Below are 20,651 nucleotides of genomic sequence, written 5' to 3' on the forward strand. Positions count from 1 at the left end.
TCTGAATTAGAATGATTGGCCAAAGACAACCCGGAAACTAATCCCATCACCATAAAACCCGAGACTGTGAGCCACGCGGTAGAGCTGTTCTCCTGGGTTCCCTTACCCTACTGCTCTCCACCCGGGTGCCCTTTCCCAATAAAATCTCTTGCTTTGTCAGCACATGTGTCTCCTCGGACAATTCATTTCCGAGTGTTAGACAAGAGCCCAGTTTTGGGCCCTGGAAGGGGTCCCCCTTCCTGCAACACTTCTGGGCTTACCTTTGGCCAATTACCTTCTTTTTTCACACCTGACTGGTCGTAGGACCCTTCCCAATATGTGTGGGCAACTTTTTTTTTTTTACTAAGATGAATCCCACTGCAGAGACCTGTGGATACATGTCCACACTTATGGAATGGCACCCCTTCTTTTTTGACCCCCCCAAGGAGTCTTCCTGTGCAAGGGCAAAAAGGAAAGTTTTCCTTGACCCCCAAGAGTAGTCATCTTACTTCATTTTACTCTTTACTTCAGCAGAGCTCAGCTTCTGCCTCTAGCTTTGACCTTGGAGTGTCTGGGTGAGAACAAAGCTTCAGTTTTACTCCACTTGACAAATATCAGCTGTCCAACCCAGAGGCCTATCTATACCTCACTTCTACTCACATCCAGAAGCCAGAAGTCAGTCCCACAGCCACAAGGGTAGAGAGGTAGAGAGACTCGAGAGTGTGCAAGCTGTTGGAGACAGGAGGAAATGTAGTCTTTCTGTTCCCAGTAAACAGAGGGACTTTGGAACTGAAGATACTAGTGAGCTCTACCACTGCTGGTGCCACCTCCACAGCCCCTTTCTGAGAAAACCCCCCTTGGGGTTATTTCTGTACAAATGTGTCCCCTGGGTTGAAGGAATCACCTTTACCACCCTGAGCACAAAACCAGAAGTAACAATAAGGGAACCAACCATCTATGAGGTGACTTGACCCAAAACTTATTTAATAAGAAAAATCCGTAGTGTATAGCAACAAAGTGACCCAATTAGATCTTCTGAGAAATTAGAATTGGGAGACGCACACAGGAAAGGAGGCTCACTGAACGGTGACCAGCGACGTCATGTTTTCTCCTTGGTGATTTCTCCGGCCCATTACTTTGCTCATGTCCTCCTCCCTCTGCCTCCCTGTCTCACTCTGAGTAGATGGCCTGGCCTCTGAATTCACGGCAATAGAAGGCGTCAGATACGGCTCCCTCAATCCAGCCCCTAAGTGTACACACTCTCACGCCACCCGTTTGTGCACCTTCTTCCTCTCCTCCTGTTCGCTGGGTTGCAGGTCTCCCCTGCTGCTGGAGGGCTTCCCTTATGGCTCAGCTGGTTAAGAATCTTCCTGCAATGTGGGAGACCTGGGTTCAATCCTTGGGTTGGGAAGACACCCTGGAGAAGGGAAAGGCTACCCACTCCAGTATTCTGGCCTGGAGAATTCCATGGACTATATAGTCCCTGGAGTTGCAAAGAGTCAGATATGACTGAGTGACTTTCATTTCCTTCCCACTGCTGCAGGCTCATTCAGCCTCTGTGCATGGGATCTTGTTTCTACCCTGGGATCTACGGACTCTCCAACCAGCACATTGTCATCTTTCTCTACGGAACTTCAGCCTCCTCTCACTGTCTTAGTTCTTTCCAGCATTTAAACACACTAAAAATACTGAAATATTTTTCATCCTTTAAAGACCTTTTGTGATCTACCTTTTCTCTTCGTCTTTACAATCACACCTTTAAATGAGCTATCTATAGTCACCATCTACAAACACTTTCTCATTCCTCATTTATTACCCTTCCCCCAATCCCCGCACAATATGGTTTCCATCCTCATGTCCTGAATTGCTGCTCTCCAAGAACTCATGCACCCCAAGAACACTTCTGTCTTTTCCCTTAGTTGAACTTAACCCTGGTGGTCACTTTCCCTTTTTTATTCCAACTAATGTGTGTGCATGCTAAGTCACTTCAGTCATGTCTGACTCTTTGTAACCCCATGGACCGTAGTCCACCAGGCTCCTCTGTCCACGGGAGTCTCCAGGCAAGAATATTGGAATGGGTTGCCATGCCCTCTTCCAGAGGATCTTCCTGACCCAGGGATAGAACCCACATCTCTCATATCTCCTGCATTGGCAGGCAGCTTCCTTACCACTGAGTCACCAGGGAAGCCACCTGATAATGTATAAATATTTCAAGCCTATATTGGGACTTCCCTGGTAATCCAGTGGCTAAGACTCCGCCGAACTCCCATTGCAGGGGGCCCAGGTTCAGTCCTTGGTCAGGAAACTAGATTCCACATGCTGCAACCAAATAAATACAATAAATAAATAGATATTTTAAATTATTCAGTGAAACAATAGGAAGATTTAGAATTAACTACAGAGATAATATAGAAGTAAACATTCATTACATTTATTACTATATGAATGTTAAATATAGGAATGACCTTTGTATATATGATATAAGAATTTGCAGCACTTAAGAGAGTTTAATATATCAGAGAATAGTTGGAAATTTTGGAGATTCCAATTTAAATTAAATTATGCAATTGCTTACTTGATTCAGATTTTTTTAATGACAAATGTCATAACTAAAAAAAAAAAAAAAATCCCAAGCTTGTAAACAGTGTTGGGAAATTTAAGGGAACCTAAGAATTTTCTTATTTATAAGGTTAATTTATTACAAGAGCTATTGAAATGCATAGGAAGGCCTGTTTGTTAGTCAAACAACTGAAGTACTTAAACAGAAAAACAGTAAGTTGAAGAATGCAACTCAAAAGTCTGTAAGGCCAAACATTAACCAAAGATCTCCTTAAAGTGATTGTAAAAAAAAAAGCAGCAGCAGCAGCTATGTAAAGTGGGCTTAAAAGTGTAAGGAGATTTTATTTTGAAAATTGAGTAAATAAAATGCTAATTAAATAGCCTCTTTAGGGCCTCCCTTGTACAAAATATATACATATATGGTAGGCGTTTGTGACACTCCAGAGTCACTATCTTACATGTAAATTTTGGTGTCATTAAGAATCTGAGTTAAAATATCAATAATAGTAATGGTAATGACCACCTTGCATTTTACAGTACTCTACAATTTATGGAGTAAGTTGACATTCAGTGAGGCGGGGGCTGAAGTTTGAGAGAGGGCTGTTAAGTTGCCCCGTGGAGGCAGAAGGAGGGGGTGGATGATCGGGAGACAGCTAAGTGTCTATAATGTCCCCACAGAGAGGAGGGAGCAAGGCTCACCATGGCCCAGAATCTTCCTTTTAGCCCTTTAAAGCAGAACCTCTGATTTTTCAGTGTCCACGAGCTGACTGGACTCAGGAAAGAGACTGATGATGAAAGCACTCTGCTATTTTATCTACTCCCAAAGAGAAATAGCCCTGCAGGCCCACAAACTTGCGCCTCCACATGACTAACACTCCTCCTCCTCTCAATGGGGCCTGAACCGGGAGAACAGCCCTCACAGGATGACTTGTGTGTCAGTCCGGCGCCTCCTTCAGGCTGCGCGGAGGAAACACATCCAGATTGCGTTAGCATTGGGGGCAAGGTGGGATGGGGCGCTGCGGTAGAGACACCCTCAGAAGTTATGCCTCAGCTGGCAAACGTGAATCCCAGAATTTCCAGAGGCTGAGGGCTCAGAAATCCCCGAGAACGAGTCCAGTGGGAGGAGAGCCGCTTTCATTCCCGCCCTGCTGTGGGCTAGACGCTGGTCGCTAGTCTTTAGTAATGAGTAGTCTCAGATCTCAAGAGGTCCAGAGCCTGAGAAGGATAAACATCGGTAAACAGGGAATTAAGGTTGAAGGGGAGAAGAATTCAGTGAGGGGAGGGGAGTCTCGGAGCCCACTGGACACCAGTATCACAGACCTGCTGAGGCCAGCCTGATAGAAACATTTTGCTAAATGAAGACAGGGTGAGGGAAGAAGGTGACAGAGAGCAGGGCATTTTGAGGAAATAAATTCAGCATAGCCTGGAAAGTAGAGGGCCAAGGCTGGAGGTGGAGAGACGACTGGGAAGATAGACCAGCCCAAGTAGAAAACAATGTACACTGTGTGTAAAGGAATGTGGACTTTATCCAGAAGATATAAACAATGAGTAACATCATTTACTCAGAGACAGTGGGTGACTGGATACATGGGAGAGAGGAAAAGTTTTCAACTTGTACACACATTTATACCCTTTGCATTTTAAACAGTGAAAATGATGACTTATTCAAAAAATTAAAAAATAAAACCATTTTAAAATTTATTTTAAATTATCCTACTTACAACAAATCTAGCTTTGTCCAGGCCTTGGGTGAGCAAAACCTACCCTATCAGCTTCTAATCTATGAGGTGTTTTCAACATTTTACATTCCGTCAGAGACACAGCCCACCTGTGGGTAGATTCCAATGCCCAAGATGTATAGATAAATAATTATAGGCAAAATGACTGTTATCTTAGAGATATGGGCTTAGAACTTTGAAAGCAGAGATTGGGAGTGGACAGTTTACTATGCCTGAAGGAGGTATCCTGTAAATGGGGTTTTGGTAGGAGGTAGCATGGAAACTGGAATTTTTTTTAAGGATTATTATTATTATTATTTATTTATTTGGCTGCGTCAGGTCTTTGTTGTGGCATTGGAAATCTTTAGTTGTGGCATGTAAGAACTAGTTCCCTGACCAAGGATTGAACCCGTGTCACTTGCATTTGGCAGGTGCGAATTCCTATCCACTGTACCACCAGAGAAGTTCGAAATATGCTTTTCTGAAAAGGCCTGAAATGCTCTTGGAGGAAGATAGTTTGGTATGATGATCAGGACACTGTGGGAAATAGTAGGAGGTAAGGCCAGTAGGCAGGATGAGGCCAAATTGTGCAGGCTTTGTATGTTGTACTGGGGAGTATGGATTTCTTCCCTAAAACATTCAAATACACCCTCATGGACATTGGTACTCTGGAAGCTGGTGAAGATGTACCTTTAAGATAATTTTTTTTTTCAAATAACAGAAAAAAAATGAAAAGAATTTTTTCTATTTTGTGTTTTTCCTCTCAGATTTTTTAATGAAGTCTCCTAGTTTCCCCTGGTTAATATCAGAAGTTAAAAAAATCAGTGTAACAAGTAAATATGAATGGGAAACCTCAGACGCAAGTGAATAAACTTGTTCTTTTTTTTCTTTGTCAAATATTTTCATAGTTGTGATTTTTACATTTTATAGAAGATTTTCTGTTACCAAGACTGTTCCTTGTTTATATGTCGGGATTAACTAATATCAATGCTTTTCATCTTTTCCATGGAAATCAAAGCTTCCTGACGGTTTGCAGGCCCAAACGCTTACCTACCACTTGTTTCCTTTGGCTTATATAATTGGTTTTGGTTTTGGTTTTTTCAATAAGACGTTTCTAGCTTGTCTTGGAAATCCAAAATAACTGGTAATGTGTGGTCTATATTCTGCATGACAATAATCAGTAGGACCTGACTGGAGCCTGTTCTTTGTAGGTATCGCCCCCTTCCCAGCATGGAGCGCCCCAGTTCCAGCCTGCCCTGAGTTCCACCCTACTCCTCCGAGCCTTTGGGCTTGCCCTGGGTCTACAGGGCAATTGCTCTAAATTTCCACCAGAGGGCGCTGTGATCAGCGTTTGGGCGAAGAGGGCGGGGAGGAAGTGCTGGGAGCTGGTTCCACAGGCAGGAAAGGAAGCCCTCCTTTCCTTCCTGGAGAGAAATCCTAAGGCACAACTTCCCTTGACCCAGCTCAGTGAAAAGTCAGGACCAAGCGCTACTTGCAAACCACGTGTTTTGAAATAAAAGGTGGAGAAACAAAGCACACTTTCTATTACCCCTGACACTTGAGTACTACTTTGCCGTCAACACAACTCAGAGACACCTTTTTTTTTTTTAATAAATTTATTTATTTTAGTTGGGGGCTAATTACTTTACAATATTGTAATAGTTTTTGCCATACATTGACATGAATCAGCCATGGGTTTACATGTGTTCCCCTTCCTGGACCCCCCACCCACCTCCCTCCCCATCCCATCCCTCTGGGTCATCCCATTGCCCCGGCCCTGAGCCCTTGTCTCATGCATCGAACATGGAATGGTGTTCTGTTTCACATATGATAATATACATGTTTCAATGCTATTCTCCCAGAACGTCCCACCCTCACCTTCTCCCTCAGAGTCCATAAAATTGTTCTATGCATCTGTGTCTCTTATTCTGTCTCGCATATAGGGTTATCGTTACCATCTTTCAAATTCCATATATATGCATTAGTATACTGTATTGTTGTTTTTCTTTCTGGCTTACTTCAGTCTGTATAATGGGCTCCAGTTTCATCCATCTCAGTAGAACCGATTCAAATGTATTTTTTTTAATGGCTGAGTAATATTCCATTGTGTATATGTACCACAGCTTCCTTATCCATTCGTCTGCTGATGGACATCTAGGTTGCTTCCATGTCCTGGCTATTGTAAACAGTGCTGCGATGAACATTGGGGTACACGCGTCTCTTTCAATTCTGGTTTCCTCGGTGTGTATGCCCAGCAGTGGGATTGCTGGATCATATGGCAGTTCTATTCCCAGTTTTTTAAGGAATCTCCACACTGTTCTCCATAGTGGCTGTACTAGTTTGCATTCCCACCAACAGTGTAAGAGGGTTCCCTTTTCTCCACACCCTCTCCAGCATTTATTGGTTGTAGACTTTTGGATAGCAGCCATTCTGACTGGTGTGAAATGATACCTCATTGTGGTTTTGATTTGCATTTCTCTAATAATGAGTGATGTTGAGCATCTTTTCATGTGTTTGTTAGCCATCTGTATGTCTTCTTTGGAGAAATGTCTGTTTAGTTCTTTGGCCCATTTTTTGATTGGGTCGTTTATTTTTCTGAACTCAGAGACACCTTATTACTCCGTCCTCCGAGCAGTCCTCTGTCAGAAAATGGGTACATTGTCCACCCCTGTACCAGGGACACAGGATCCCATGTCTCGCGTAAGAGCACCTAGTCAGCAAGAAAGAGGCAGGTGCCCCACCACAGCTGCTTCCTGACACTTTCCCTTTGATGGAGAGACAAAGACCCCGGAAGAAGCCAGGATACCAAGAATATGTGGCTGAAGGAAGGAAGCAAGGACTGGGCAGACTCGAGAAAGAAGCTGAGATGTGTCTGTCACGGCCGACTTCCTCACTGTGAGACTGGCCTTCCATCGCTGGGCTTGGGTGCCTACCTGTTTATCTTGGGCACAGTAGAATCTCAGTTTCTATTTGGTGAATAAACAGATGGTCAAAGGAACTCACTGGGCCTCTTCCTATACTGGAAGGGCACTGATATCCCTTTGATGTCGAAGGCAAAGCTGGAGGGGGTTGGGCCGATGACCCTAAGGGCCAGGGACCGTCTCTCTGTCTCTCCTCTGGACAGCCTGGTCCTGGGTGTCCCCCAGTCTCCTGTAATGGCTGTGACCATGCGTCTTGGAGGGCTTGATTTTAAGGATGTTATCAGCCAGGATGCAGAATCCTGCTTCCTCTCTCAGTTTTAGTTGCTTTTTCTGTGTTTGTTTTCTTTGGCTGCTGCAGGGAGATTTGCTTTTCATCTGAGCAGCATGTGCTCTGCTTGGAGCGAAGGATGAAGCTGTGGCAGGATATGGTTGCCTGGGAAGGGAAGAGAATCTCCTTGCTTGGGGTTGCCCTACAGTAAGTGCTTGTCGCCGTGTCTCTCCAAAGTTCCTTTCTGCCATTAATCCCCCAAGAAAATAAATATGCAAAGTGTCTCCTCACTCACAACTGGTCACACAATAACCTGTTTGCCAGTCTCCCTTTCATTGTACTTTTTTTAAATTTAACCTGCCAAAGTGTTGAACACTTTAGCGTGAGTCACGTGCTCAGTCATGTCTGACTCTTTGCAACCCCGTGGACTGTAGCCCGCCAGGCTCCTTTGTCCATGGGATTCTCCAGGCAAGAATACTGGAGTGGGTTGCCATTTCCTCTTCCAGAGGATCTTCCTGACCCAGAGATCGAACCCGAGTCTCCTGTGTCTCCTGCATTGCAGGCAGATTCTTTACCGCTGAGCCACAGGAGAAGCCCAAACACCTTTAGTGAGTATCACCAGAAAGTAGTGACATAGGTATGATCTACCCCACAACACTCAAGCTGCAAGTATTGTCAGTTTCTCTTTCGAAACTGAGGTACAACTCACATACCATGAAGTTCACCTTGTTAAAGTGTACAGTTAGGCTTTAGAAATGCAATCATCACCTCTAACTCATTCCAGAACATTTCCATCACCACCGCAAGAAACACCATACCTGTCAGGAGTCAGTTCCAATTTCCTCCCCACCACCCCCCCTTGACAACCACTAATCTGCTGTCTACATGGATTTGCTTATTCTGCATGTTTCATGTAAATGAAATCATATAGCATGTGACGTTTTGTGTTTGCTGTCTTTCACTTAGTGTAATGTTCTCAGGGTTCATCCATATTGCAGCCTGTGTCAGCCCTTCATCCCTTTTTTTCTTTTTTTTAAAAAAATTTTATTTATTTTCGATTATGCCGGGTCTTCAGTGATGCTCAGTCTCTTCCCTAGTTGCGGCGAGCAGGGGTTGCTCACAAGTTGTGGTGTGCAGACTTCTCCCTATGGTGGCTTCTCTTGTCATGGAGCACAGGCTCTAGGGCGTGGGGACTTCAGTAGTTGCGGCTTCCGGGCTCTAGAGCACAGGCTCAACAGTTGTGACACACGGACTCAGTTGCTCCACGGCATATGGCATTTGGGATCTTCCCAGATCAGGGATTGAACTCATGTCTCCTGCATTGGCAGGGAGAATTTTTACCACTGAGCCACCAGGGAAGCCCCCTTTTCTTTTTTTTTTGGCCATGCCACTCAACAAGTGGGATCTTAGTTCCCTGACCTGGGATCAAACCCGTGCCTCCTGAATTGGAAGCAAGGAATCTTAACCACTGGATCACCAGGAATTCTCCGTTGCTTCTTGTATAAATGTATGTACTACATTTTGTTTATCTATGCATAACTTTTCACTTTGGGCTGTTGTTAATAAGGCTTCTTTGAATATTCCTGCACAAATTTTGTGAGACAGTTTTCAATTCACTTGTGTATATATTGAGATGGAATTGGGAGGGTCATATGGTAATTATAGTTTGACTTTTTGAAGGACTGCTAAACCACTTTCCATAGCGGCTGTATCATTTTACATTTCCCACCAGCGATATATAAATTTCCCTTCCACTTTTCCCCAGTGTTCTTGAGATATAACTGACTATAATGTTTTACTAAAGTGTACAACATAATGATTTGATATGTGTATATTGTTAAATCCATTTAGTTACCATCCATCACCTCACATAGTTACTTTTTTTTTCTTTCTTGTGGTGAGAACTTTTAAGATCTACTTTCTTAGCAACTTCCAAAATACAATACAGTATTGGTTTTTTAATCTTTTTTTATTGGAGGATAATTGCTTTACAGTGTTGTGGTGGTCTCTGCCATACATCAACTCGAATCAGTCATAATTATATATATATATCTCCCTTCCCTCTGGAGCCTCTCTCTCCCTACTATTTCACCCCTCTAGATCATGACAGAATGCTAGGCTGGGCTCCCTGTGTTATACAGCAGCTTCCTGCTAGCTATCTATTTGACACATGGTAGTATATGCATATCAATGCTACTTTCTCAATTTGACCTACCTTCTCCCTCCCCCACTGTGTCTACCAGACCATCCTCTACGTCTACATCTCCATTTCTTCTCTGTTAAGAGGTTCATCAGTATTATTTTTCTAGATTCCATATATATGCATTAATATACAATATTTTTCTTTTTCTGACACACAGTATTACTAACTATAGTCACCATCCAGTACATTATATCCCCGGACTTATTTCTCACAACTGGAAGTTTGTATTTTTTTAACATTTATTTTCGTTTGTTTATTTGGTTGTGCTGAGCCTTAGTTGCAGCTCATGGGATCTAGTTCTCTGTTCAGGGATCAAACCTGGGCCCCATGCATTGGGAACTCAGAGTCTGATCCATTGGACCACCAGGGAAGTCCCAGAAGTTTGTACTTTTAACCATTTTCATTCTTACCTCTTATTGTCCAATACCCCTTTCATTCTTAAGCAAAACCATTAAGGGACTGTCTAGACAATCTTAGGTAAACTTTTGTTGTCAAAGAGATTAAACAAAGCCAGACACCAGTTAAAATGGTAAGGACAGATTTTAATCCATAATAGATGTTGTAATAAAGCAGAGTCCAACCTGAACTGAATCCAGCTTTGATCTGTACAGAGGTGACTGGGCATTGTAAGAGGAGACTGAGAAAGGAGGGAAGGGAGTGAGCTTGGTCTTGAAGAGTCATGGAAGTGAAAAACTACAAAAAGTGAGCTTAGTCTGTGTGACAGTCTTTTGGGTTGCCCACTGTCTCCCTCCGACAGAGACTGGGACATGGAATTGTATCGTTAGACATTGGCTGGAACAAACAGTGAATTCTTTCTTTCAGTAGCCTTGAGTTTCTCAGGCAGGCATGCGAATGAGGAGCTAGGATCAGTCTTGCTATTCAGCCTTGAGCTGTTAGAAACTATGTTTTAGTGTTTGCTTCAGTCTTTACAGGCCAAGGTTAAGGTATCTTCAAGTCAGAGGAGACTGGCTAGAGTTTGATCAAAAAGAGCATGAAGAAATGAGAGAGGATCTTTCTCTATTCATGTTCCCCTTAAAGTATGCAATGAAACTTAACACTGATATCATCACTGAAAGTGAAAGTGAAGTCACTCAGTCGTGTCCAACTCTTTGTAACCCTATGGACCATAGCCTACCAGGTTCCTCCATCCATGGGATTTTCCAGGCAAGAGTACTGAAGTGGGTTGCCATTTCCTTCTCCAGGGGATCTTCCTGACCCAGGGATCGAACCCAGGTCTCCAGCATTGCAGGCAGACGCTTTACCATCTGAGCCACAAGGGAAGCCGATATCATCGCTAATTTTTGTTAAAATGAGTTCAATGCATCTTGCTATAGAAATTCCATCAACTTAATAGACAGCTCGTATACAGCTCAGCTCATCCATTGAGAAGTAGCCAGAGTTGTGTGTTTTCATGGATGTGGAATGAGAATACAGAACTGAAATGTTAACACTGTGGGTAAGGTGTCCATCCAAGATCATCTTGGAGATGTGAAACACAGCAGGAAGTACATTTGCCTGAACGATGTGCTAAAACACTGACAGGAGGAGTCCTTGCTGATTTTAGTAATATTAAAACTTCTGACAGAGGAGCTTTGGAGAATGAATGTTCTTGGGCAGAAAATGCTACTTTAAAACTAACTTCACAATTCCTACCTTTGAAAGAACCTTTCATGACAAACAGAAAGACAAATAAACTCACTTTGGACAACAGCCTCTGACAGCTTGAAAATGTGTATTTTACTCTCTCTCTCAGAATGAGAATAGAGAACCAGTAGGTTTAGTAAAGTGTCCCCTCCACCCCAACCCATCTCTGTCTTCCCTGCGTGAATCTCTTTTAGTCTTGTTTGTGCATCACAATCTTTAATATTGATATGCATGAATTATGGTTGAACATTTATTCTATTGGGCTTCCCAGGTGGCTCAGTGGGTAAAGAATCTGCCTGCAATGCAGGAGACGAAGGAGACACCGGTTCGATCTCCAGGTTGGGAAGATCCCCTTGTGGAGGGCATAGCAACCCACTCTAGTGTTCTTGCCTGGAGAATCCCATGGACAGAGGAGCCTGGCGGGCTACAGTCCGTAGGGTTGCAAAGATTCAGACACAACTGAAGCTACTGAGCATGCACGTACACGTTTATTATATGCTAGATTCAGTAGGATTACAAAATGAATTTGGAGGCATTGTTCTCCCTAGAAACTTACAATCAAGTGTGTAAAATAAATGCATAAATAAAGTAATAAATAAATAAAATACAAGGTGAAAATCAGTAAAGTTATGTAGGAGTTTGGAATGTAGTGATTCAAGTGTTAGTTGCTAAGACATGTCCAATTCTTTGCGAACCTGTGGACTGTAGCCCACCCAGCTCCTCTGTTCATGGAATTCTCCAGGCAAGAATACTGGAGTGGGTAGCCATTCCCTTTTCCAGAGGATCTTCCCAACCCAGGGATCAAACCCAGGTCTCCTGCATTGCAGGCAGATTCTTTACCATCTGGGCCACCAGGGAAGCCCCTGGTGATTCAAAGGGAGGAGAAATAACTTCTGGCTCGAGTTGAGAGAGAGTTCTTCATTGTTGAAAAAAGGCAAAAAAGTACCCGTGTGTGTGTGCTTCTTTTGGCTGCACCACATAGCTTGCAGGATGTTAGTTTCCCAACCAGGGATTGAACCTTGGCCATCAGCAGTGAAAGCACAGAGTCCTCACCACTGGACCACCAGGGAATTCCCCTCTACAGCTCCTTTTTGAATGGGAGACTCACCATAGCACCATAATACTAGCTATTTAGAGAAGTTTAAAAAGGAAATGCACAATCCCATAATCAAATTTGGGGTGATCTCTGCTAGAGGAAGAGAGGACTTTTTACACATGTCACACCTAGGGGTGTTTCCTTTCTTTTGTGACTTGAATAATTCTTTTCTAAGGCCTAAAGCCTACCTTTTGTCCAATTGTTCCCCTAGTTAAAAGCTTCATAATGACAAATGCTTGCTCTCATATCCTACATTTTTCCTAATCTATTTACACTGCTTCTAGATAATTTCTTCCAGCTCCAAGTGTTTACGACTTGGTTTTTTCTGTTTTTTTAATTTTTAATTGGAGGATAATAGCTTTACAATCTTGCGTTGGTTTCTGCCATACAACAATGTGAATCAGCCATAAGTATTCATATGTTCCTTTCCTTGTGAAGCTCCCTCCCACCCTACAACTTGTTTTAATATTGAAAAGCAGTGAAGAAAGGACCAGCTTTCCCCAATTATATGTATAGGAATGTATGTGCTTTTGGATGTTTCTATTCTGTGGGGAAGGTCTTATGGATTTCAAGTGTTACAGAGGGAACCCACAAGGCTAGAGTCTAGAACTTTTCTAGCTAGTTATTAGGATACTATTTTTAAAAATTTCAGGACTCAGAGGACTCAAAATATAAGTATCAAAATCTCCCCACAATGGCTGTTTTTATCAAGACTGGTTGGACGGTTTGTGGGGTCATGCCACAGAATGGGTTAATTAGGAGAAGATATTACAATAAGGAAACGGAAGCTTCATCTTTAAAAACTTCAGGAAAGGTTCATTATTACTTTATCTTGACTTGACATGGTATGGAACCCACTTCCATACCAATTGTATCTGGCAGATGCTAAGCATCTAATGATAAACAGAAACAATTCTGCGTTCAAGGTGACCATGATGAGATCAATAACATTTCTCAAGTTCCTGTAGACCAAACTGATCACTCTCTTTTTTTTCAATATCTTGAAGATCTGAGAAAGCAATGACTCAAAGTAGAGTCTCTGACAGTCATAACATCAGTCATTATAAAAACAGCAGTTTGGTTTATAGTAGACTAGTAATCTACTATAGTTAATAGTAGACTAGAAAACTCAGATGCATACAAGCATATTTTTGCAAATATTATTGGTAATAGCTTAAAACAATCCACCAAATGTCCATCAGTGGTGAAACAGATACATAAATTGTGTGGATGTGTGTCAGTATCCAGAGCTGCTACAAAATTTTTTTTCATTTTAAATCATTTTATTGTTTATACCATAGTCACATGTGAATTCACAGAACTGTTCCCATGACAGACAAGACAGAGGCCTGTTAATCAAGGAAAAATAAGTGAAGGTTTTCATGAAACTTGAGGAGAGAAGCCCCACAGTAACTAACACAAGGGTGGCTGTAGCAATCTCAGGCAGTGGTGCCAAAGTGTGCGAGTAGGCAGGAACAAAGAGTGCTCCAGCAGTCCCTAGCCTGTGTGTGTTGGCCTGAGACCACTGCTGTTTCCTAAGGGGAATTTCTTAATATGTTTGGTAAGCAAATCTGTTCTAACAGATTGGTAAGTGAAGTAGGGTGACACTTCAGCAGAATAAATTCTACAAGTTTCTGGGCAAGTTCTACAAATCTCACTGGTGATAAATGGTTGTTGAATTACGATCCTGCAAAGGTAATCCCATAAATGTGGACATCCAGGGAAATTGTAAAGCCTTAGGCAAAAAATACATAGCCACACATACCTAACCTGCACACCATGATTAAGATGGTGTCATGTTAGGCTTTCTGAAAGAGCCAGAGCAGGAAAGCTTATTCAAAGAGAAGGTATTTATCTTTCTCTTTCAGCCAAGAGATTAGCAGGCTCTGTCACCTCTCAGCTGCACTTCAATGCTCCAAGTGCTTCTCAGATTTTTCCTTAAGAATATTTTTCTTCTTCTGTATTTTTGCACTAGAGGTTAATAACCCACCAGCCAATGCAGGAGACGTAAGAGACGCGGGTTCGATCCCTAGGTTGGGAAGATCCCCCTGGAGAAGGGCTTGGCAACCCACTCCAGTATTCTTGCCTGGAGAATCCCCATGGACAGAGGAGCCTGGCAGGCTATAGTCCATAGGGTTGCACAGAGTTGGACACGACTGAAGCTACTTACCATGTGTGCGCATTTTCTTTAACCTGCAGAACTCTTCTCTCTCTCTCTCATCCAGTTCTGTGATGATATAAGCAATAGTACATTCAATCTGGGGAATGATGACATGTTCAATGGCATTTACACACCTATTGATTATCTTAATAGTTTCATCCAAAGGAACAAAGGAAGTCTGCAGTGAAGCCAGTTTCAGCAGTAGTTCTTTGGCATAATTCCTCTCCAGTTTAACCAACTGTTCTCCACCTCTGGCTAAACCAGTCAGTTCATAATTGTCAGTTCCTTCAGGGTGATGTTCAATTCAGCTCAGTCCCTCAGTCGTGTCCAACTCTTTGCAACCCCATGAATCGCAGCACGGCAGGCCTCCCTGTCCATCACCAACTCCCGAAGTTTACCCAAATTCATGTCCATCGAGTTGGTGATGCCATCTCATCCTCTGTCGTCCCCTTCTCCTCCCGCCCCCAATCTTTCCCAGCATCAGGGTCTTTAACAATGAGTCAACTCTTCGCATTAGGTGGCAAAGTATTGGAGTTTCAACTTCAACATCAGTCCTTCCAATGAACACCCAGGACTGATCTCCTTTAGGATGAACTGGTTGGATCTCCTTGCAGTCCAAGGGACTCTCAAGAGTCTTCTCCAGCACCACAGTTCAAAAGCATCAATTCTGCGGTGCTCAGCTTTCTTCACAGTCCAACTCTCACATCCATACATGACCACTGGAAAAACCATAGCCTTGACTAGAACATCAGGGTGATGTTCAAATACTGGCAAAATAACACCCTGCTCTGTTATCTTTCTTTTTTGCTCTAATCTTCACTTGGGTTTTATTTACATTTTGGATAACTGTGATGCTGATGCCCACATGTTTTGTGTGGACATACGTTTTCACTTTTTTTAAGGTACATACTTGGGAGTGAAATTCCTTTGTCACATAGCAACTCCGCATATAACATTTCAAGGTGTTGCCAAATTGTTTTGTATAGTGGCTGTACCATTTTGCATTCCCACCAAAAATGTATGAGGGTTTCTATTTCTCCAAATGTTCAACAATACTTGTTATTATCTACCTTTTTGGTTATAGTCGCCTTGGTGGGTCTGACATATCTCATTGTGGGGACTCTATTCAATGTTCTGTAATGACTTACATGGGAAAAGAATCTAAAACTGGAGTGGCTCAGGTGGTAAAGAATCTGCCTACAATGCAGGAGACCTGGCTTCAATCCCTGGGTCAGGAAGATCCCTTGGAGAAGGCAATGGCAACCCACTCCAGTATTCCTGCCTGGAGAATTCCATGGACAAAGCCTAGTGAGCTACAGTCTAAGGGGTCACAAAGAGTAGGACACAACTGAGCACATGTGTATATAAATAGCGAATTGCCCCAGCATCATTTATCAAGCAATGCATCCTTTCTACAAGGGTTGAAAATGCCTTCTTCATCACAAAAACAGTAGCTCCCATGAAATGTGTCCCCTTAGTCCTCAGTTTTTCATGCTTCATGGCACACCACAGGGTCACGCCATTTGGAAAACACCTTGCAAAGATTTATCTCAAAGAGATAGTTGGAAACCTCCTAAATAAGTGATTATAATAGATTATGGTGCAGGCCACACAATCACTTCACACAGTGCTGCTGAAAACTTGACCTAGAGTGATGGGGAAAAAGCCCACTCTAGTTTCTTTGGCTCGTGGAATTACCAATGTTTTTCATTTTCGTCCATTCAAATCTTCAGTAACTAAAATATTCAGAAGACGAACAATAAATGTTAATAAAACAAAAGCCCTTTCAAGAATTTAAATCCTTGACAGTTTAAAAGAACTCATGCACGGGTACGTCTGGGTCCAACACACAGAGTTATGCTGGGTTCAGCAGCTGCTGGAGTTGTTTGTGCCAAAGTCCACATGGCAGGCTCCCCAAGGGACATCCTCTCTTAGACCCCTGAGGCCCTCCCAACCTGACCCATCAAACCCTACTTCCCACAGCTGGCTCTCCCCTCCCTCCTCCTCTTGAGACAACACCAGGGGAAGCATTGCTTAATTGCATAACACGGGCAGTGGGGTGGGAAGAAAGCAGGACACACCTTTCCCCAGGGAGCAGGGAGTCCACACACTCTCCTCTCGGCGAGCGCCAATTGTTTTGGGAGCCACACAAAGGAGCTTCTACCTGAGCTTGGGGAGGGACCCACACACCCTCCAATGAGAAGGTGCTGGTGGGGAGGGGGTTGTAGACTGTAAAGACCACTTGGATATCCAGGATAAGGTATGTTGGGGGGTGGGGTGGGGAAGAAAGGGTACAGGGCAGAAAGAGTGGTTCAGTCTCCACCTGGAAGGAAAACGTGACCAAGAAGATGGGGTTTGGTTTTATGATCATTAAGCAGTCTCGTGTAGGACTTTGCACACTCGTGAGGCCTCTCTGCCTCCATTTCCTTGTTTAAATAATGAAGATAATAATATCAATATCATTAGCACAAGTTCATGTGCCTGACGTGCAGTGAGGTCAAACACACCAAAACGTCCGAGTTTGGAGCGGAGAAAGGTTTATTGTGGGGCCATGCAAGGAGAAGGGTAGCTCATGCTCTAAAAAGCCCCAAGCTTCTCAAATGGTTTCTGCAAAGCACTTTCAAAAAACCCAGGTGAGGGCAGGGGTCACAGGGTATGAGATTAGATCCTGCACCAACTGTGCTGATGATGAGGGAACAGGGCGGAGTCACAGGGGTTAACATTATCAGTCCTGGGGCTCTGTACTCATGGTCATCCCGTAGTTAGCATCTTCCGTTTGGTGGAGGTTTTCACATCCGAGAAACAACTCAGGAAATGTGCATCAAATACTGTTCTCTTCAGAGAGGAGCTAAAGCAGAGCATAAGGGGGAAGATGTGTCCTGGGAAGGCCCCATAGGGTCGTGCTTGGTTATAAGATCATTACGTGACAGGTGATATGAAACACCCAGCAGGGCCTGGACTTTACCGAGTCGCGTGCGTTCCTTCCCTCCACACGACCCTCCTCACGTGCATGCACACAAGCAGCCCTCCCTGCCCTCGCTCCCACCCCAGGCCTGGAATGTGCCTTTAAGCAAACCCGGTGCCAGCAGAGACCAGCAGGAAGAGTGTTCACTGAGTCCCTGTCTCCCTCTGGGAGGCCAAGGGCAGGGACTGGGCCAGTCATGTGACTGCCCAGGCTCCAAGGTAAAAAAAGACCACGGCCGTGCAGGAAATACTGTGGCTGTAGCAGAAAAACCTAGGGCTGGCTTGTGTATATTGTATTTCTGGCCCAGCACATAGGCATTGTACAAATTAAACAAACAAACGGCCCTTTTGGCCTTGAGCTTAAAAGGCTTTTGGCATTCTTCTGTTTCTCCCCCCCAGCTGGTACTTCCCCTCTTGTTGGGGCCAAAAGCCAGAGAATGCTTCAATTCCTCTCTCTCCCTCTCCCCTGCATCCACCCTGGCAAGTCCCGCCACTTCTGTTTTCTAAAAATGCACACGTATCATATCTAGAAAAAGGGTACTGATGAACCTACGTGCAGGGCAGGAATAAAGACGAAGATGTAGAGAATGGACATGTGACACAGAGCCGGAAGGGGAATGTGGGACGAATTGGGAGGGTGGCGTTGACATATACACACTACGTTGTGCAGCAATAGGGTTGAAGATGGTGGAGAACAGACGTGTGGATACAATGGGGAAAGGAGAGGGAGGGACCGATGAGTTTAAAGAGCAACACTGAAACATATACATTACCGTATGTAAAGTAGATAGCCAGTGGGAATTTGCAGTGTGAGGAAGGGAGCTCAAACCTGGTGCTCTGGGACGACCCAGAGGGGTGGGATGCGGTGGGAGGAGGGAGGGAGGTTCAAGAGGGAGAGGGCATAGGTCTCTACCTGTGGCTGACTCATGCTGAGGTGTGGTAAAAACTAACACAATATTGTAAAGCAATTCTCCTCCAATTGAAAATAAAATAAATAAAAGAATAAGAAACAATTCATTAAAAACATTAAATAAAATAGATAGCTAGTGGGAAGCTGCTGCACAGCCCAGGGAGCTTAGCTCGGTGCTCTGTGATGACCTGGTGGGATGGGGACAGGGCAGGACCGAGAGAGAGGATATATGGACACATATAGCTGATTCACTTTGTTGTACAGCAGAAACTAACACAATATTGTAAAGCAAGCAATTAAACACATACACAAAAAAGAAAAAGAAATTAAAAAAAAAATTAAAAATGGGACTCCGGTGAGCACTGTCCTTCCGGGACCCTGACCACAGGCTTGGTCTGCAGAACCACCCAGAAGACCCCTCAGGGCAGGGTCCACCCAGGCCCAGTCAGTCTCCATGGCATCTAACGGGGGGTCTTTCCAAACCATGGATTCCACAGCCACCCCCCAACCCCTTCTGAGGACCAGCCCCTCCACTCACCCTCTCTGCTGAGGCTTGTCACCTCTCCCCGGAACTCCCCTCCCACCCTCTCCCTTTCTGGGTGCTCCAGCCACACTGGCTCCCCTTTCTCTGAGCCCCCTACCTCCTGCAGGCTGCCCTGCTTCTGACAGCTTTGCAAAGCTTTCTCCCTGGCAGCAACCCCTGCCCCAAGGGTGTCCTGTCCTCCTACAGGCCTGGCTGCCCACTCACTCAAGGTCCCTCACTTCCTTCTCTCATAGCAGTTGTACACTCATTTGTTTTTCCCTTTGGTCCGTCCCCCCAAGGATGCAAGGGGCAAACACTAGAACTTGGTTACTTGCAGGCGCTCGTATCTCAGTGTCTGGCCCAGAGTAGGTGTGAAGGTAATGCTTAGTGGACAGCTGAGTACGTGACAGCTGACTGACTGAGTACGTGGACAGCTGACTGACTACGTGAAAGAGGGAAGAAACTGATCAGTGAATGACAGCAGACAGCCAAGCACCCTTCTCTGACTCTTGGAGGGTCAATGCCTTGGCGGGGTGGGGAGAAGTCCCAGGCAGACACCCACACACCTGACCTCAGGCTGGCTTAGAGCCCCAGGAATTCCTGAGGGAACATTGAGTACTGAGCCTTGGCGAGAACTCAGTATCAGGTGTTCCAGCACCCCCTCTCGCGGCTGTCTGCACTCCCTCTCTCCTTGTCCCCTCATCGGCAAAGCCTCACTGAATTCCTCCTGTGCAACAGGCATCTTCAAGGCACTGAGGATGCCGCAAGGAAGCAAACAGCCCAGCTCTCATGGAGCTTGACTCAAGTGCGGGAAGGGAGACCCCCTAAAGAGGGAGCAGCTGAGAGTGAAGCAAATGCCTTTTGGACGACCCGGAGCAGAGCACTGAGATGGAGGTGACACCCTCTGATAGCGGTGGGGGAGGGAGAGCAGTCAGGCAAGTCTCTCACCATCCCTGCTTCGGTATTTTCATCCGTGAATTGGGCTGATGACAGTCCCTCCTCATAGGGACTTTATCACAGAAGTTAGGTCCAACCCTCACCTGCTCAAAGCCAGGAGCCATGCCTTCTGTCACTAAGAACCCTGCAGGATGTCCCATCGCCAACTCCACGGCCCCCAGCCCTCACCTCCCTGAACTCATCCGCTCCTATTGCACCCCCAACTCCCTCTGGGTGTCCTGCTGCTCATCAGTCAGGCCGGGCAGCGTGTGGAACAAACTACACTCCCTTCCAGGTCATACCTAGGGCAGGCCTGTGACCAGACCCCTGAGCTGAAACTCAGGGCCTCACCCTCCCTGCCACTCACACACACAGTCCACATGCTCAGAGTGAGGGGCAGCTGAGGGCAGCAGCAGGTTCGTTTCGAGCGACTCTTCTAGAGCTGTCAGTAGTTACACAAGGAGAACTTCGTGATAGTCTACCTCCTTGTTCCTGAGCTGGGCTTTCCCATGGAGGTGTCTGGAGACCACATGCTTTGCACAGATCTTTGTTCTATGTTGGCCAGAAAGCAACAAACAGGGACTAGTTTTGTTCCAGATGTGCTACCAGGCTTCCAATAGAGATTTGTACTGTTTCTGTCCCTTCCTTTCCCACCACTAACACATCATTTGTATGTGTGTACTAAGTCGCTTCAGTCGTGTCCAACTCTGTCCTACTCCATGGACTGTAGCCCTCCAGGCTGCTCTGTCCATTGGATTCTCCAGGCAAG

The 20,651-nt window shown here is 44.7% G+C and overlaps 1 pseudogene; it reads right to left on the reverse strand.

Moving 5' to 3' along the window:
- Positions 1–14,220: 14,220 nt before the first annotated feature.
- LOC145505184 (V-type proton ATPase subunit D-like) lies at positions 14,221–20,043 on the reverse strand (annotated as a pseudogene).
- Between the last annotated feature and the right edge of the window lie 608 nt (positions 20,044–20,651).

This window comes from Giraffa tippelskirchi, chromosome 5, assembly GCF_054371585.1.
Source record: "Giraffa tippelskirchi isolate mGirTip1 chromosome 5, T2T-mGirTip1v1.2.pri, whole genome shotgun sequence".
NCBI classification, from domain to species: Eukaryota; Metazoa; Chordata; class Mammalia; order Artiodactyla; family Giraffidae; genus Giraffa; species Giraffa tippelskirchi.